Raw genomic sequence first — 8,285 nt, forward strand, 5'->3', positions numbered from 1 at the left:
TCCGCCTGCCTCTGCCTCCCGAGTGCTGGGATTAAAGGCATGTGCTAAATCCTGCAATTCTTTACCTCGGGAAGTTTTAAAGTTGTGATTTAAATTATAAAAGAATAGACCCCTGGTCTGGCACACATCTTCAATCGCAGTGCTTAGGAGGCAGGGACAGGTGGATCTCTGAGTTGGACACCAGCCTGATCTACAGAGCAAGTGAGGGACAGTCAGGGCTACACAGTGAAACCTTGTCTCCAAGAAAATAAAAGAGATTCCTGACCAAATTTTACAAGTCATGATTGCTCGAATATTTGTCGAGAGTTCAGAATTGTTTAGATCAAGAGTTTACTAAAGTAAGCAAGATTTGATGGCTTACTCTTTATGGTCACTGTTTAAATTACAGTGTTTAAAAGACAAAATATAAATTATACTTTATAGATTATACTTTTATAAAAAGAAATGAAATTCAAAGGCCCTAAGGTGGGCTAGCAGCAGGACAGCATGAGGGAGAAGAAATACTGCTGTCTTCCAGTTTAACGTGAACCATTTATCTAGTTGATAACATTTTCATGGCTGTTCAGACTCTCATTAGGAAACCTAGAATTCACTTACAGGAACTAGACACTATTTATTGCCGGTGGTATCCAGTGTCTTCCCTGGTGGTGCTCCACCTTATTTTTTCAGATAGGGTCTCTCACTGAACCTAGAGCTCAGTGTCAATTGTGCTGGCTAGTTTTATGTCAGCTAGCTACCGGGAAGACTCAGTAGTAGCCCTCAGACTCCATTTGACTTTATACTGTACTATGGTTTTAGAAATTGTAGGGCATTTTGCATGTGCATGTGTACATATATGTGTGTGTGTGCATGTGGAGACCCGAGGTCAACGTCGAAAGTCTTCCTCAACTGCTCGCCTTTCCCGTTTATTAGTTTACTTACTTATTTGTATATTTGAGACAGTCTCTCATTGTATGTGGAATTCACCTATGTGCCTAGGCCCTCTGCCTGGTCAGAGAGTCCAACACTATATTCAACATGCATCTCTATATCCACCTTCTCTATCTGGTTTCTAGGGACCAAACTCAGAATCCTTGTGCAACCAGCACTTGGATGAAGCCAACACTGTAGCCATCATTTTGTGCATGTGTGAGTGTGGGCACAAATGCCAGTTGAGTGTGGCCTCTTGTTTTTGAACTCTCCCTAATCCAGGCTGGCTGGCCTGCAGGCTTCTGGCAATTCTTTTTCCTTCACCCCTCCTCTCCCCATAGGAGTGCTGGGATAACACATGCTCACTACCTCATCTGGCACAGTATACAACTCTCTGAATAAGAATATCAAACAGATATCTGTAAATGCATATCTATATCTATATATCAGTATCACTCTGCTGCAGGATATTTGATCACACTGTGAACCCCAAGACTGTGTTCTTTACTAAAAACAAACAAATAAACAAACACCACTTTGTTGTGGCTGGCTCACCCCTAGCATACCCCATTTATCCAAGAGCTAAATGAAGTCAACCTGCTAGCTCAGAGAGGCAGAGAAAACACCCAGCTAAGCTTCCTACCCCACTGACTTCTCAGAAGAAAAAGGCTCCTCAGGCTGCCTTAAATCCCCTTCCATTCAGAGACCTTCCCTTCTGTTTCCTTGCATTCACTCCCTGTCAGCCGGTTGCTTTTTCCTCCTCTTGACCTAGGGTTGACTTTATTTAGCTCTCAGCTAGGGTTGAGCCATACAAGTACTCATTTACAGTAAACAGAAAGTTCTAGGATCAGTTCATAATCGCAGGGTTCAAAATATGTCCAAATATCCTGCAACATCACTCAGAATACCCAAGAGCCAATAAAAGAATATGGTAAACATGCAATAGAATATAATTCAACTTTAAAAATGATTCTCTGGGGGCTGGAAAGATGGTTCCAAAGTTGAATATTTGCTAACCTTCCATAGGACCCAAGTTTGGTTTCCAGCATCTACATGGCAGCTCACGACTATCCATAACTTTCATTACATGGGATTTGAAACTCTCTTTTGGCTTCTGAGGGCACCAGTAACATACAATAGTAAGCATACATACAAGTAGGCCAAACATTCATACACATAATAAAATAAGTCTTTAAATATTTTTTTCTGGCATGTGCTAGAACCCAGATAAACCTTGGACACATCTTGCTAAATAAATGGTATCAGCCAGTTACAGAAGGACAACCATGTATGACTGCACTTACACGAGGGAGCCGCATAGCCCAATTCAGGAGCAGGAAGGAGAGCTACACCCAGTGATGTGTATCTGTAAACGCCTCACTCAAGAAGCTGAAGCCAGAGGATCACAAGCTTGGAGCTAAGGAAACACGGTCTCTAAAATTTTAAAAGCAACTGTTTTAAAAAGTTATAGTTACCAATATCTAAGAGGGAAAAACAGAAATTGCTCAGAGGGTTCAGAATCTCAGTTCAAAGGACTAAAAAGTTCTACAGGCAGATGAAGAAGCATAGTGGCCCACACCATCATTAAAACCGAAAGATGTGACAACATGGAGAGCTCTTGCCTCGTACATCCAAGTCTCCAGATGTGAGCCCCAGCAGTACAAAGAAAAACAAATCATAGGCAGATACTTACCTTATGGTTGGATATCAACATGTCAATATAATACTTTAGCTACATCGTATACTAAGAATTTTAACAGTGAGAAAAATTAAATGTATATACATAGAAACTATACCTTAAAAAGTGTATTAAGAAAACTGTTAAGCCGAGTGTGGTGGTGCATGCCTTTAATCCCAGCACTCAGGAGGCAGAGGCAGGTGGATTTCTGAGTTCAAGGTCAACCTGGTCTACAAAGTGAGTTCCAGGACAGCCAGGGCTATACAGAGAAACCCTGTCTCGAAAAACCAAAAAAAAAAAAAAGAAGAAGAAGAAGAAAAGAAAACTGTTTCACTCTGTATTCCAAAGTAGTCAGCTGCTAATGGGACTTTGTCTCCATGTTGTGTTTCCTAGCTAAACAATGGTTTTGTGGTTGAAAGAACCAAAAATGCAGGAAATTAAAGTTATTTATGGAGGGAACGACAGCAGAGTCACAACTACAAGCTAGAACTTTCAGTGGAGGGTTAAATACTGCAATCAAATTCAAAATTTCAGGCCAGTGTCTAAAATGAAAAATCCATGGATTCTGCTCATTGATCCCACATGGACACTGACAAGAAGAACCTGAATTTTAAGTAAGGAAGGCAGCAGTCTTTAACCTCGGCTTCTGAAAGCCCTCTCTAGCGCTTTTAGCTTGACTTCTCACTTAGGAACCTTTCTCCTCTGGCCCCTCAGTGAGTCTGTGCCTGATACTGAGCATTGTTCTTCTAAAAGAGAAGTGACAGTGCTGACTACGCTCTCCAGTCACATGACACTTTACAAACCGTCTTCTGTCTGTGAAAAGCACAGCTTACACACTTGAATGCCACAAAGAAAATAATGTCTAATCACTGGGTAGTTATCATTCTACCTAAATCCCATTGAAAAGCTTAAAGCTTGAAGAAGTTAAGTAAGTGGCTTTCCTTTGCAACCATGTTTCAACTCTACCGGCTAGACTGTATTTTCCACCAAGGAGGAGCCTTCCTGCACTTGTCTTCAATTTTAATGTGAAAAATTCTAAGAACTATTAGCTAATGTTTCAAAACAGCCAGAGTCTACAGACACTATGACAGAGGAGTCTCAGACTAGATAAATATTTTAATAATAAAAATACTAACAAGGAAGTTGATGAAATTTTATTTTTAATAAACATCTTTGAGCCTTAGACAAAATAAATTTCAATTTTTCCCACTTTATTTCATAATTGAAAAGTATCTTGAAAGTAGAATTAGTATCATATAATACTGATGCATCATGGTTTATACACTATAGAAATTTCTCTCTCTCTCTCTTTTTTTTTAAAGATTTATTTATTTCATTTATATGAGTACACTGTAGCTGTCTTCAGACACACCAGAAGAGAGCATCAGATCCTGTAACAAATGGCTGTGAGCCACCACGTGGTTGCTGGGTATTGAACTCAGGACCTCTGGAAGAGCAAGCAGCCAGTGCTCTTAACCGCTGAGCCATCTCTCCAGCCCCCTAGCAATTTCTCTTTAAAGAGAAGTTTTGAGGAGAAAGGGTCCAGCAGCTGCACAGAATGGCTTCCAGTTGCTGAGCACAGTGGGTCTCCGGCCCCAGCCTCCTGAGTACTTAGGACTAGAAAGAAACGTGTGTCACTTTTAAAGGGAAAGGAAGCAGAAAGCACACTGTGGTTTTCTTTCCAGTGACACATGATGGGAAGTGTACAGTTAAGGTTGCTTTCACTGTCTACTGTGGCAAGTTCCTACTCCACGGTGAGTGAATGAGAAAACTCAAATGGAGTAACCTAGAAAACCACCTAGTTCTTACGTTACACCAGGCCTTCCTACAGACCCTTAGTAATGACAGCGTCAATTAAGTACCGGGGAGGAACCATGTGAGGAAAACCTCAACAGTCAAGTGATCAAGACCATTTCAGAGAACGGACATGACACCCGAGATCATAAATATGCCCTGTGCAGAGTGTGTGACACATCTCTTTCTCATCTCTGTGTGTACGACGTATGTGTGACACGCTCATGTGTCCAAACGTGTGCACAGCATTTGTGTGAGGTCACGAGACAACTTCCAGTGTCTCTCCTGGCCTTCGTCTACCTTGCTTGTTTGAGTTAGGACCTCCTGTTCACCACAGTCCATAACAGCCTAGCTGTCACAGACACCTCCATGGCTTCTCCTGACTCTGGCTATCATGCTGTAACAGCATTGGGATTACAGACTAATGTCAGGCTTTACATGGGTCCTGGGATCTGCCAACTTAGGTCCACACAACACCAACCACTTTACACACTGAGCCATCTCTGCAGTCCTTTCTAAAATGTCATTAATGAATTGGTATAAGCCAATAGCTATACCACAAAACCCCTGTACTCTTCCAAAGGACATCAAGGGATTTCCAATGCCATCAACGAAATTCTGATTGCAAGCAGAACAGTTGAAGAGAACTCAATTAAGTTCTAAGCGAGTCAAAGGTCTGGGAGGCAGCCGCTAACCTATTCCCTCTGTCTGTGTGTCGCCACTTGATTTCTGTTTCCTAGTGGCTTGTTTTCTGAGAGCACTGATGTAGTCGGCTTATGTCAACATGGAAGAGACTGTCTCCAAGCCCAGGTAAGTAGTACACACCCGTGATCCCAGCACTCAAGAGAATGACAGAGTCCAATGCCAGCCTGAGCTAAGGAGACCTCAGCTTGAAAATAAAACAAGTTGCCACCACAGAGTTCCAACTGAAAAAATGCTATGATCACACAGCTCTAAGTCAAAACAGCAAGAGAAAATCTGCAATTTAATAGACACTGCATCGTACAACCCCTCAAAAGAAATTGACTATTCTTTTATACAATTGTTCCTTCTGTAACAGTACCATTTCCCTTTAAGGGAATACAGTAGAAGGGAATTTTTTTTAAGAGAAATACTGTCTGGCTGTTTGCAGGTATACAAACTGTTAGAATAACATCTAGAGAAATGAGCAGCCTCCAGGACAGGGATTAGCCAACTGCCACACATTCCTGTTGATGTATGAGAATACTGAACAAGTGTCACTGAACAACTATTTCAGATAAATCCGCTCAATTTCTGGCAGTTAACTCTGACTCTTACTACCAGATGCCAAACACTGAGGGAGTTACCTTGCCCGGGCAAAATGAAAAGGATAAACTTTCAAAGCGTTGCTGACATCTTTCTCTGTAGGTTATTCGGGGCTCACCTAGTAATTTTGAATTAGAATATCAAGAGAAAGTGGACTTTGTAACTATTTCATAATTACAGATGCTTAAAATTTCATACGAGGGAGTTAGTTTTATATTAACCAAGTTGCAGGGGGAAAAAAAAAAAATCTCAGGGTTAGCATGTAAACACTGATGGACTTCAATGTAGTCAACAATTTCCAAGAGCTAAGAGGTGAAGCTTTGCCAAATTGTATCCACTATGTATCTTTTCCGGGACCCAATGAATACTTGAGGAAGACATCAGGGATTGCAAAGCTAGTTCAATTCCATTATCAAGCAGCCTTACATACACCAACTAAACAGCTACTGAGCAGCATTCAATCAGCTTTGTCTAACTTACTAGCAGACGCTGAGCAATTCAGTTTCACAATGCAGCCTACTTAAAACTCCAAGCAGGAAAACCCGGCTCTAAGCCTCCTGCGGACCACGAGGGCCATAGATTAAGGGCATCTTCCCTGGTGGAGTGCAGCTGCAGTCATTCACTTGCTAAATGGCCTTTAGGTCGTTGGGATTTGTCGAGCGGGTCAGATGGAACGTGGGACAATGGTCCCACGCACGACGCGTGCCTTCCATTGTCAATCAATCCTCGGGGCTGGAAGGAAACTACAAGTCAGGACGTGCGCTCCTAAGTCACTCGCACTTGCGCAGCGCGTAGTGCCCGCCACCCGGGCTCCAAGGCGGAGATGCCGGGGCTCCGGGGCCCTTCACGCCCCACCCTGAGCCACACTGACCTGCGTGCTCGCCGGCCCCTCTCCTGAGGCGGCCTCCACCACAGGCCCGGCCGCGCCCACCGGGCGGCCGTCACCCACGCGGGCCGCTCTCACGAGGACGCCCCGGGTATCCCGAAAGGGAACCAGGCGGAACCCAAGGATCCGCGGGTCAGGAGCAAGGAGGACCCCGGGTAACGCGCGCGCCCCAGAAAGGTTGGCGCCGAGCTCGGCACGTGACTCGCTCGCGGGGCCACGCCCCTCTAGACCACGCCTCCTGAGGGCCAGGACTAACTGGCCGCCTCCGCCGCGGGGCGGAGCCTCTCCTTTCTCGGAAAGCTGCTGTGGACTAGACCTGGGTGGGAGAAGTGGGGGTGAAGAGGGGCGGCGGCATAGATTCTGAGCAAAATAATACTGAGTTAATACTGTGAGGAGTCCGTATTAAACAGATACATTACCCAGAAACCCAAAGCTATATTTTTAATTTTTACTTTGGTTGCTACTACACTCATGTAAACTTAATTGGCCATATAAAATTTGCTACACCTACCTCATCTTGTTCTCACACTTCAGAGACTAGCCATAACACATCAGACAGATGTGACCATTGTAAGCTAGAGATACGTGAAAGTTACATAGAAATAAGATTTTACAAATTTCCCTCCACTGCTTCTCCACAAGACAATCTCTGCTAAAGAACCTACCTGTTCACACTAGTGTGTCTGACCAGTCTAGCCAGAGGAGTTACCACACAGTCTATAACACCAATATTCAAACACATATAATTGCATCTTTAAAAAGGATTTGTACATATACTCAAAGAACAGGAAATTACAAGCTTGTTAACATTTCAACTTTCAAAAGTTTGCAAAGGGATTTAACAAACATAATTGTTTGTGGTGAAAAATTAACAAGCGTCATTTTTAAATTTTGAAAAGGCTGTAGTTCTTGAAGTCTGCTCAGTTCTAGAAACTACTGAGAACCAGTTATAGGCAAGTTGTTCACTAGAGTAATTAGAGTGTGACATGTCTCATGTGCCTGCTACATATGACAGGTCTTTACCAGTGAGGCCTTTGGAGAACACAAGCAAGCTGTTCTGCAGCCTGACATCTTTTCCTAATAAAACAGGCACTTAACTAATGCAATGCCTCAATTGCAAAATCTAGGATAACTTCTGCAATTATATTTGTCTAGAAGAAACCCTGGGGCTTTAAAAAAAAATGCTGAACCATCTCACATGAACATTTTATGGGGAGACTTAACCATATTCACTGCAACATCAAACCAAAGCAATGATTCTACCAAAGTCCAGCTCCTTGAACCAATGAGCTGGACTTACGGGAGCATGAGTTAGGGGTTACATGAATGTGAATGACCACAAAGCAGCCACATCACTAAAACGTATCAACCCAGCATAGATAATAACTTCCTCTGTAGTGCATAAATGAGTGGCTCTCAACCTATGGGTCGTGACCCCTTTGGAAACCCTCTATCTTCAAAACTAATTGCATTTGTTTCAAAACAGGAACAAAAGTGCACTTATGAAGTAGCAATGAAAATAATTTTATTGGGCTGGTGAGATGGCTCAGTAGGTAAGAGCACCCGACTGCTCTTTCGAAGGTCCAGAGTTCAAATCCCAGCAACCACATGGTGGCTCACAACCATCCATAACAAGATCTGACACCCTCTTCTGGAGTGTCTGAAGACAGCTACAGTGTACTTAAATATAATAAATAAATAAATCTTTAAAAAAAAAAGAAAATAATTTTA

The 8,285-nt window shown here is 42.8% G+C and overlaps 1 protein-coding gene across 2 annotated transcripts in view; it reads right to left on the reverse strand.

Moving 5' to 3' along the window:
- Positions 1-6,704, reverse strand: part of Osbpl1a (oxysterol binding protein like 1A) — a 187,612-nt gene extending 180,908 nt beyond the window's left edge. For both annotated transcript variants that reach the window (XM_021215014.2, XM_029546728.1), the window contains exon 1: positions 6,540-6,704. The gene's annotated coding sequence lies outside the window, so the exon portion shown is untranslated. The remainder of the gene's footprint in view (positions 1-6,539) is intronic.
- Positions 6,705-8,285: the final 1,581 nt, after the last annotated feature.

Source organism: Mus pahari, chromosome 15 (genome assembly GCF_900095145.1).
Source record: "Mus pahari chromosome 15, PAHARI_EIJ_v1.1, whole genome shotgun sequence".
In the NCBI taxonomy this organism is placed as follows: domain Eukaryota; kingdom Metazoa; phylum Chordata; class Mammalia; order Rodentia; family Muridae; genus Mus; species Mus pahari.